This window comes from Lupinus angustifolius, chromosome LG17, assembly GCF_001865875.1.
Source record: "Lupinus angustifolius cultivar Tanjil chromosome LG17, LupAngTanjil_v1.0, whole genome shotgun sequence".
Lineage (NCBI taxonomy): Eukaryota > Viridiplantae > Streptophyta > Magnoliopsida > Fabales > Fabaceae > Lupinus > Lupinus angustifolius.
This window is the reverse complement of record NC_032025.1, coordinates 15,680,606-15,692,304: the sequence shown is the minus strand read 5'-3', so window position 1 is coordinate 15,692,304 and position 11,699 is coordinate 15,680,606. Positions and strand designations below refer to the sequence as shown.

General features: G+C 35.3%; 1 non-coding gene across 1 annotated transcript; it reads left to right on the top strand.

Annotated features, from left to right (window-relative positions):
* Positions 815-886, top strand: TRNAK-UUU. The gene has a single exon. It is a non-coding gene; the product is annotated as a tRNA-Lys (tRNA).

Genomic DNA, 11,699 nt, shown 5'->3' with positions numbered 1-11,699 from the left:
TCTAATAATCATTACAATATTGATGACTGTTTTTTGTGTGCTATTGTGTGTTCTTCTTGGGTTAAGAAAGAGAAAAAATAGAAATATGAGAATGCATGAAAGAGTAATGATATAATAAAAATGAAAGCAATGAAAGTAACGTGTGGAATTTTATAGTAGTTATTAATGAGAGATGTTACAATAGAATAAACTTGGAATATAAAAATTATGTCATGGTGGTTACTTCTTATTTTGACTTTACTAATAATTAGTATGTTGATTGATATTTCGTGCCTATCGACCCATTCTTATTTTTTTGAAATATATTATTTTTGTGTTACATTTTTTTAAAGAAAAATAAGTTAATATAAAAAATGTTACATAGAAACTCAATAGAGACCGAAGATGTAAAAATATTAATCAAATATAAAATTGAAGAAAAAAATATAAAAATAAGAAAACCTGTGAAAAATAATGGTGAATTGGAAAAAAATATTAAAATAATATTTGAAAGTTTATGATAATTATTATTGAAAGAGTTACAAAATGGTAAAATCAAAGTAAAAAATTCAATGCTCCTCAATCATAAGAATTTATCTTACCACAAAAAGTACATGTAAGAATGATGATAATTAGGAGAGCGTATAATCCCATGGGCAGCTATATTGTACTTTGCCTTCGTTGAAAGACCTAAATGATAATTGGAAGAGTTAACATCATGTCATTAAAAAAAGTAATTGCTAAGTGCGTTGATTATTATGGACTTATGGAACATAAAAAACTACATTACATACATTTATACAAATAACATCATTATGAGAATAAAAATAAACGTGCCGTCTTAGCTCAGTGGTAGAGCGCGTGGCTTTTAACCACGTGGTCGTGGGTTCGATCCCCACAGACGGCGTTATAAATTTTGTTTTGCAATAAAACAAAAACATTTATATAGGTAATTTTGCTTTTCACGCATGATTAAATTAGATACGTTGCTTTATTAAAAAAAAAACTTCATAATTACTCTCTTGACCAGCTATTCTATTCCTTATTTTTAGTGTAATATCTATATACTATCAGTATAAAGTTGTATATACAGTCATTGTATTATCCACCATTTATTTGTATTATTTAAAAAAAATCAATAATAATTAACTATGAATTGTTTATGTGCATATACTCTTTTTTTCATTAATTAAATGGTATATTCATTTTTATATATAAACATCCTATCACTTTAAATTTCCCTAATTATACTACATACTATATAACACACTACATACATAACTCATCCTATACATTTCCGTGTGAAAGGAAAAAACCTCAAGTCATACGTAGGATGGTGGAAAGTAGTGTTGTTAAAACTATTTCATACAGGTCGGTTCAACTGGTAAACTGGTGAATCGTTTTTAATACTGATATGGTATAATAATTATATCGGTCATACAATCATATTGGTCAAAACCGGCTAAAACTGGTCATACCGTCAGTTTTCAATTGAACCGTACCGATCATACTTACCGGTTTTTATTTAAAATTAATTTTTTAATGGAAATAAAAAAAAAATTGGTTTTTTTATTGATTTTTCAACATTAATGTTAATATATTATATATGTATATCTAATTTCGTCAGTATGCAGTTTAATTAGTGAACCATCGTTGAACCACTATACCAGATTACTAGTACCCTAACCGGTTTGATGATCGGTACGATATTAATAGCACTGGTGGAAACATTTCAATAGTGTTTATAAGCCTTAAAATGCACTCTTGGGGTTTGTCCCAAGGGTTAAAAGAGTTTTGCAGTGGATGAGAGCAAAATCAAAACCCCCACAAACGCGCACTACCTCCTCCAACGTTCGTCCGACTCGACTCTGTTCGTGTTTGGGCTTGGGCTTGACGTGTTGACCAAGTCAACATCGGTGTTGCAAACATTAAAGGATTGAGGAGAGAGACTTGATCAATATGATTGTTGGCTTCATCTTGGTAGTTGGATCAATATGGTTGTTTGAGATGAGTTCTTTTTCTGGGCCATCAGATTAATATGGCTGTTAGGGCTCTTTACCTATGAATGGGGCTTCCCCTATTTAGAAAAGCATACATTTCCTTAACCTTTCTTCTCCCCCTCTCTGCCGAAGCATTTTCGGCTCCCTTATTCCTATTTCTTTCCATGGTACTAGAATTGGTACGGATAGTCATATTGTGAGAAATTCAAGAATTGGTAGTGATAACCATATTGTAAAAAATTCATAAATTCGAGAATTGATATCGATAATCATACTGTGGGTATTTCAATAAATGACACTGGTAGACATATCATGGTTTTATTCTAGATTGGCTCTTAGAGTGCAGTAAGAATTCAAAACAGAGAGTTGAGTTGTTTTATCATGGGGATGATGTGATTGATAGTCTACTTGCACATTTTGGGTATTGACTAGAAACTTCTTAAAGAGATGGACCTAGGCATGACTTAGCCACTAATAAATCTCTGGTTCCATAATTACTTGTTGCAAGCCATTTATAACAATTTTAAGAAGTTTTCTTCTATATTGACATTCAGAGAGAATATTATTGGAAATAATAGCTTTGGCCTTAACAGATCATTTTGGTTTTTTATTGGACAAATTTCAAACACTGGCAACATAAGATGCAATTGTTTCTCACCATGAGAAACGTTGCTCACTTTCTGAATACAGACGTCAAGGTGGTGCCGAAAAAAGCTGAGAAAGAGTAAAATGATAAACTAGCTAATAACTCTCTAGAATGGAATTGATTATTTATGCAAGAAATTCATATTGAATGGGTTTGGTGATGATCTTTATGATTATTAAAGCTCATATAAATTTGCCAAAATTAATTTGTTATGCACTTGAGAAAAGTATGATACTAAGGAAGCTCTGATTAAAAAGTATAATGTTAGTAGCCATTACCTCAAATATCAAGTGACTGATGATAAATCGGTAGAATCTTTATCTCATGAGATATAAATGATTGTTCATGAAATCATATATGATGGTATATCCTTGAATGAACAATTTCAAGTGATTGTCATTATTAACAAATTGCCTCTTGGCTAGAATGACTTCAAAAACCTTCTCAGACTTATGACCAAAGAATTCTAATTGGAATCTCTGATCACTCATCTGCATATTGAGGAAGATTCTCGTGGACAAGATTAGAACAAGAAAATGTTGATTTTTTCTAACAACAAAACTAAGAAGAATTTCTCATGTGTGGTTCTAAAGCCCGTTGGCAATAACTTTGAGAATCATAACCACAATGGAAATAAGAATAAGAACACCAACCATATGAAGAATTGGAATACCCAAAATGTCTAATATGCTAAACCACATGTTAAGAATGACTTTGGTGATATCTTTATCTACTTCAAATATGGTAAGTCGAGTCATATTGCATGCAAGTGCAGGAATATACCAATGAGTGATCCTTCATAAGCCAACATGTTTGATGAGTCACTCGTAGCGGTGGTATCTGATGTTAATGTAGTTGGAAGATTAGATGGGTGGTGGGTAGACAATGGCGCCTCCCTCCATGTCTGTTATGATCTTGCTATGTTAAAAAAACATGAATAATAATTACAAGAAAGTGTAGTTGGATGATTCTCACATCACTCTTGTTGCTGGTACTAGTGATGTGAAGATGAAGTTTACATTTGGAAAGACTTTGATTCTCAAAGATGAAATGCACACTCTAAAGATGAGGACAAATCTAATTTATGATTCTCTTATGAATAAGCATGTGTTTACCCGAACTATAGGGACAAACTTGTATACTCTTACTAGGAATGAGGTTTCTGTAGGGAAAGGGTACGCCATTGATAGCATGTTTAAATTGAATCTTGATATTAATTTGAATAAAATTTGTCATTTAGTTTACATGTGTAATTCTAGTATTTGACATAGTAGATTGTTTGATAAAAGGGCTCTAACACACCTAGAGGGGGATGATCGATTGTTTGGTGTACGATTACAACTTTTCGGTTATGAAAGATATTCATCGAGTTTACCCTATTTTATTCTATCAACAACCTTACTTAGTCAATTAAAATATTTATGCAGTTAATCGATTAATTTGATCAGTTTCTTGAAAAACAAAGATTTACTTCTTGACACAATAATCTGCAATGATCAATCTGTTCTTACATGTTCTTTAACAATTGAATTTATACGATTAATCGTGCAGCGACAATTATACAACAATTCTAATATGAATTCAATTCAAGGTAATGGAGATTGATAATTGATTAATGTAAAAGAGTAGGGATAAGACAAATTGAGACAATCACTTTTATCTTGGTTTGATTGTCAACCACTACAATCTACATCTAGTCCTCCCATTTTGATATGAGAGATTTTCTTTCACTATGAAGAAATTGAATGTTCTTACAGACAATCTTCCACCAAGAACTTCTTACTTTCAATGGATAGCCTCACCACTTCTACTTTAGGATTTCTCTGAACTCTTCTCTCTTTTTATAGTGATACCTCACACCTGTAGAGTTGAATTACAACTCACATTGTCTTCTTGTGTATAATGATTTTGCACCTTTTCTTGTGCTAGTATACACTCAATTCAGAATATGTAAACCTTCTTGAAAGATCTCACAATCTTGGAGCATGATAATGTATGATTATGAGATGGAAAGGTTCTTACAAAACATTTGGTATGATATGAATGCTTGAATTTCTCTCTTCAAATATTCATAAAAATTCTATTATCTTGTGTCAAAGTATCTTCTTCTCTTTTTTCAGAAACTCTCTGGGTTGATCTTGAAAATTGTTCTAAAACTCATGGGAATTGTTAGTTAAAATAACATTTAGTTTCAATCAGTTTTATGTTAGATTAGTCGATTATGTTGACACTTAATCGATTAATGTTCTTTAAAAATCAAAGATATCAAAACTAAAATTGACTTAATTGATTAACCATGAATTTAATTAATTAAAAAGTTTCACATTTGCATAGATTTAATCGATTAACTATAACCTTAATCGATTAACATTTTTTGGAAAGCACTTAGTTTATATGCTATGAACCTCTAACATGGTTTACTAATGTATGATGCATGCTTTTGAAAAGACATAGGTTCAACATTGTTTAATGCATCAAAATCATGAAGTCATTATGAATGTTAATGCATCTAAATCATGAATGAATGTAAATCTCATATGCATCATCATCATTCTAATTTGTGTGTTTTTCATTTGCTTCATCTTACCTAGACTCTACTCATTCAAAACATCTTAGGACCTAAGGAAATGAAAATTACTCTTAAGCTTTTGTTGATCCTTTTGACGCTTAAACTTGAGTCCTCAATGTTGTTGTTGTTGATTTGGCTTTGTCTACATTTTCATGCTTTGTCTTTATGAAAATCATGTTATGCACACATGCATTCACATAGGCTTTGTCATATTAACAAACATTCAATTTCCAACTTGAGTAACTTAGGTTTAATAGAAAAGTTATCTCGAAATGATTTCGAACATTGTAAATTTTGTAGTCAAGCTAAAATAACTAAAAAACCACATAAATCAGTAGTGGGAGAATTTGAGCATTTGGATCTGTTACATTCTGATATATGTGAATTAAATGAGACGTTAACCATAAATGGAGAACTTTATTTTATCACCATTATTGATGATTGTTTTGATTATGCTTGTGTATATCTTTTGAAAAAATAAAGATGAAGTGCTTGACATGTTTAAGTTATATATGACTAAAATTGAAAATTAACTCAGTAAGAAATAAAGAAACTCAGAAGCGATAAAGACACTAAGTATGACTCTATTATGTCCAAAGATATTTATAAATGAATGGTATTATTCATGAAACAACTACACCTTTTTCAAGTGAAATGAAAGGTAAAACTGAAAAAAATGATAGAACATTAATCGAATTAGTTCTAGCTATGATGCTATGTTCTAGTGAAACACACTCTTGGTGAGGTGAAATTTTATAATGCTTACCTTTAATGTATAGTGTAATAATATTGATAATACATTAAACAAAAGGGAAATTATAGAACTAAAGGATAAATTAGTAGAAATATAGGAAGGGAAAAGGTAAGCAGAAATTAAGCTTATGCAAATGCGTCAGACATGCATAATTTTGAAAAGATCATATTTGAAAAATATTTTGTTGTTGAAAATGTTTGTAAGAAGCTAAAATTAGAGCTATAATACATGTCGAAACCCAAGCAATGTTTTGTCGCAATGAACAAGGAACTAGGAGTTAGAAAGAAGGAACAAGGTAAGATGTTGAGAACCCATAACTTAGAGGAATGCTTGAGAATACCATAAGTACTCAAAGGAACACTTTAGGGAAGATGGAGGACTTGCAAAAGTAGGTAGTCAACATGCAATAGAAGATAAGAGACATGTCATCAAAATATGATGTTAAGATCCATACAAAAAGACAAAACATAAATAAAAAAAAGGACTTAGAAAATGTTGAAACTTGGTTTTGTTGAAAGCCATTAGTGAGAACTTTTGGGTGTGAATTCTAAAAAACTCCCAAGTCCCACATAGAAGACTTTTGAAAAAACAACTCCCAAGTCTCATATTGGAGAGATGAGGAACTTGGAAAAAATCATATGTTATCAATAGAAGCATCAACCCCTCATATTTTCTTGCCCCAAGTTGAATGCACTTTCATTCAATGTTTTCTTTATCCCTCATATTTTCTTGCCCCAAGTTGAATGCACTTTCATTCAATGTTTTCTTTCTCCCTCATATTTTTCGCCGGTGCATTTCCGGCAAACTTCTCCCCCATTCTTTCCGTGGCACTAAGAATTGACACATGCAACCAAACTGTGGGAATTTCGAGAACTGACACTAGTAGTCAGTATTGAGGGAAAATAATTGACACAAGTAGCCAAATTTTGTGCATTTCGAGAACTGACATTGATAGTCAGTATTGAGGGAAAAGAATTGGCACGTGTAGCCTTATTATGGAAAATTTTGAGAATTGGCACGTGTAGCCTTATTATGGAAATTTTGAGAATTGGCACTAATAGCCATATTGTGGTGGGTGTATTCGAGATCAGTTATTATAGTGCGGTAAGAATTCGATAACAGAAATCTGAGCTGTTTTATCTCGAGGACGGCGTGAAAGTCGACAAACAATTGGCACCATGTGCATTTTCTGGTTAGATAAGATGCATCTTTCTCCATGGTCGGACAAAAATACCCGAATCTTAAGACTTTCTTTGCTAGGGAAGCTGCACGGTGGTGGTGCCCACAACTTCCCTCATGAATTTCTCTGAGCACATACTGTGCCCTATCAGGGCCGAAGCATTTGAGGAGGGGAGCATAAAAGCCTTGCGATATAAGGATCTCTGGGTTGGGGTGTACCAAGAACAACATCATAGGAACCTTTTTCTTTCTTTCTAGTCGGTAGGCAGATCGCCATGCAGAAGGTATTTGATGAACAGATCCGTCCAATCATCAGGAGTGGAAATTTTTTCAATGGCCATGATGTTGGATTTAAGGACAGCCTCATGGATCACTGATCTGTTGCTCCCCGGGCTCTTGGTGTTGACCCATTTAGATAGGATGTTTGCCCGAGAAATATGCTCTCTCGGGACATATTGGATGGTTGCTTCTTCAAAGTTAGCCATCAGCCCCTTCACCTTTTCCAAGTACTTACCCAAGAGTGCATATTTGGTTTGGTAAGCATCGGTTACTTGTGAGACTTCCAACAAGGAATCACTACATATTGCAATTTGTTCAACCCCAACCTCCCTTGCTAATTGTTGTACGACTATGCAGGCTTCATACTCAGCCTGGTTGTTGGAGGTTAGGAAAGTGAAAGTCAGAGAGTGCTCGATGGTCATCTCGTGGCCATTTACCAACAATATCTCGACCCCACTGCCCTTGGGGTTGGAAGATCCGTCAACAAAGATCGTCCAAGTGTGGTGGATACACCGGGATCTGGTTGTAGCCTGAGTAAGCATCCATGAAGGATAAGTATTGATAGCCCGAGGAGTTATCCACAAGATAATCAAAATTGGGAAGAGGATATGGATCTTTTGGGCACACCTTGTTCAGATCTGTGTAATCTACACATATCCACCATTTCCCAGAGGGCTTTTTGACCAACACCACAATTGCCACCCAGGTAGTGTAGGTGATTTCTGGGATGAATCCAGCCTCCAGAAGCTCGGTTGTTTTCTAAGCAACCTTAGTTGTTCTCGAGGCCCCCATTTTCCTTCGGTTTTGAGCAACCGGTTTCGCCAATTGTCAACCAAATATCCATGTAGCCCCATGAAGTTATACCTTGGCCGATGAATCCTACTAACTGCCCATCATAAGATAGTAGGTCATTGTCTCTCATTTCCATCTTCTCAAACAGTTCTTATAACATGATGTCTTTCGAACTACCTTGATCGACAAAGAGTATGTCGACCTTCTTGTTGTTTAACTTAGCACTGATGACCAAGGGATCATCATGTTCCCGAATGACACCTTCATAATTACGACCATTGTGTGAAGAAGTTCTTTGCTCCTGACTTTGACACGATTTTGATGAAGACACGAACATCATCAAAAAGAAGAAAATGAAGAATAATTATGAAGACAAAGAAGACAAAGCTTCAAGACAAATTAGTCTAAGTCTAAATAGGTACTTCTATCCTATACTCTCGAATATACAATAGTAGTAATGTTCAAACTATTTTTTAAGAAAATTGAAACACTTTAAGTATAAACAAAACAATTTTCAAAAATAGTGTGTAACATGTTACTGTATCTAAGTAATAGGTTACATAAGTGAGAAAACCAGTTACCCAACAAAAATTGTGCAGGGTAATTGATTACTGTATGTGAGTAACAGATTACCCAATTTTAGCAAAGTTGAGTAATCGATTACTCAAGGTTGTAATCGATTACTCTAATTAAAATTTAAATGCCTAGTTGGACAGAGAGTCTGGGTAATCGATTACTCAAGGTTGTAATCGATTACTCAAGGGTGTAATCGATTACTAAGAGATGTTGTATCAGTTTTCAGATTTCAAAATTAATGGTTTTCATCTCAAACGAAATGGATTCATTTCAATCAATTCCTACCATTTCAAAGAGGTGTTATAGCTGGTTGGAAAGCCTATTTAAAGGCATTGAAAATCAGAATCAAATAATTACTCTTAGACAATCTTCTCACAAACTTTCGAACATAATTCTGAAAATTCTCTGAAATATTTTCTGTATTTTTTGTAACTTGTTCTTAAACTTTCGAAGTGCATTTTCTGAGTTGCTTGAAGTAAAGTGTTTCAAAGTTTTACAAACTTATAAGAGCATTATTACTTAATATACAAAGAGTTATCGGATTGCAAGTGATATTACATTCCAAACTTGTAAAGGCAATCCTGCCATTGTTGTAAATTCTTCATTGACATTGCAGAATTCTTTATTTCACAATAGTGTGATAAGAAAGGGGATAAAGTCACTTGGAAAGGGTGTTTTCCAAGAGTGACATATGTATTAGTGAGTGCGTAAGGTACATAGAGATCTCCGAGTGAGATATTGTAATTACAACTCATAATATTTAGTCAAGAAAGCTCTTGTGTTGCAAGAGTACTGGACGTAGCCTTCGGTGGACAAGAAGGTGAACCAGTATAAAATCTCGGTGTACTTTCTTCTCCCTTATCTCTTGATTTTTACTTGTTAATTTTTTGCATAATTTTTCCACTGTACTTAACTCTTGATTTTGCAGAAAAAGTGGTCATACTTTTAAGTCAACTAATTCACCCCCTCCCCTCTTAGTTGGAATCTTAGTCTTATACATTGAATAACATAGGGGCAACGCTTTTGTTGGCATGTTGTGGACGGGTATCTCTTGCGGCCACTTGCATGACCTCCCGCACATATTTTTTTTGGGCTGACCAAGAAGTGTATCCCACTACAAGTTTTTTTTAATATTAACCAGGCTTCTCTGCCTTCAGTTATTTGGATGGTACCTGTCTAGCCAACCCCTATTCGGAGGATGTCTCTGCTGAAAGTTGAGAGGGGAATGCCTATTTGGGGGATGGGTCAGCGAGATGGGGGTAATCATCTCTATTGTGCTATCCTTGTAATGAAGCGTTGTAGGTGACCAGCCTATATCAAGTTTTCAATGGTCTTTGGCAGCTGGGTGCAATCATGTGTCATATGGCTGAACATGCTACAAAACTCACAATATTTTGACCGGTCTTGCGACCCCACCTTCTTGTTTGAGTTAGGCTTTAGGAGTTGAACCATGTGGGTGGTCATGAACTCTTGCAGGATTCTGGTGTGGATGGCATTGAGGAGCGTATAAGTGGTATATTTGTGTTTTCTTTGTGGCATGGCAGGTCATCTCTAGGATGGTCATGGAATTTAAGTCGTTTAGCTTCCTGTGAGGGATTTTGTGTATGATGCTCGGATAATGGTTAGTTGTTGGGGGTCTCTTCCAAGTTAATGAACTGTTGGGCTTTGGAGCAGAGGTCTTCCATAATGAGGTTGATGTATTTGGCTAGCTCTATTTGGAAGAGGCCCTCTCTTAAGCCTATGATTAGCACATGGGTGGCCACGTCGGGACTCAAGGTCCGAACCTTCATTGATTCAGAGTTGAATCTGTCCAGGTATGCACGAATGGACTCTTGTTGACCTTCTCAAATATCAGACAAGGTTAAGGATGACCTTGGTTGTTCCTTACTAGCATTATACCGAATATTGAATCCATTGGCCAAGGTAGACTGTTGATCGATGTTGCCTAGTGCTAAGCGTGTGAACCACTGCAAAATAGTGCATTTCAGAGTGAGTGTGAAGACTCAGCACGTGATCGAGTTTGTTGCTCCTGAAAGAGCATGGATGCTTCAAAGACATCTAGGTGGTCCTATGGGTGAGAGGTTCCGACATACTAGTCAATGTTGGTGGGGCAGGCTAAGTGTTTAGGTAAAGGGTAGGACATTATGGCCCTAATAAAGGGGTGTTTGGCTCCACAAATGTTATGCTTGGTTATATGGGTATTTTCTATGGTTTTGGTGGATGGGGTTTTTTGTGTGTTGGGTTAGACTCACCAGTGGACTCAGTGGTATGAGCTTGAATGACCAACCGTGATGGTCGATAACTCAACTTCGTTTTTTACTATCAGAGTTCCTCCAGCAGTTTGGCCTGTTGTTGGATTACATTATCCTGTCTTTCCATGATTTTTAGGAGCTATTGATTGGTCGATGGTGGTTGTGGTGGAGCAGTAATGTGACTCCAGCTAGCTTGGTGGGAGGGTTGTATTTGTGATGGTAGGTTAATGGAAGGTGTGTGACGATTAGGAGGCATATTTGCAGGTGGTAGTTCTATCTGGCTCATAGGATTTGCTTGGTTTCATGTGACCACCATGGTGTAGGTAAGCCATAAACAACACCAATGTTCTTTTGTGGTTGGTCGGACTGGTCGGAAGGGAGATCTGGGCAAGGCTTCTTCACTAGTATGTTGGTTGAGGATGACTTGGACCCGTTGGTTGAGGTACCTGAAAAGGTTCTCCGACGATCAAGTCAATATGAGACTAGAGAGCTGATGCTCGGGAGCAATAAATGAGAGGCAAGAAGTAAATATAAAGTAATAATGACAAGTAATGAGTTCTAAGTGATACTTCCTGTTGGCAGAGACCTCTATTTATAATGGTTGAGGTGGATGACGTGGTTCTGGAGGGTACTGTTGGCATGGCCGACCATTCTGGCTGTCGGGGTTGTTTTT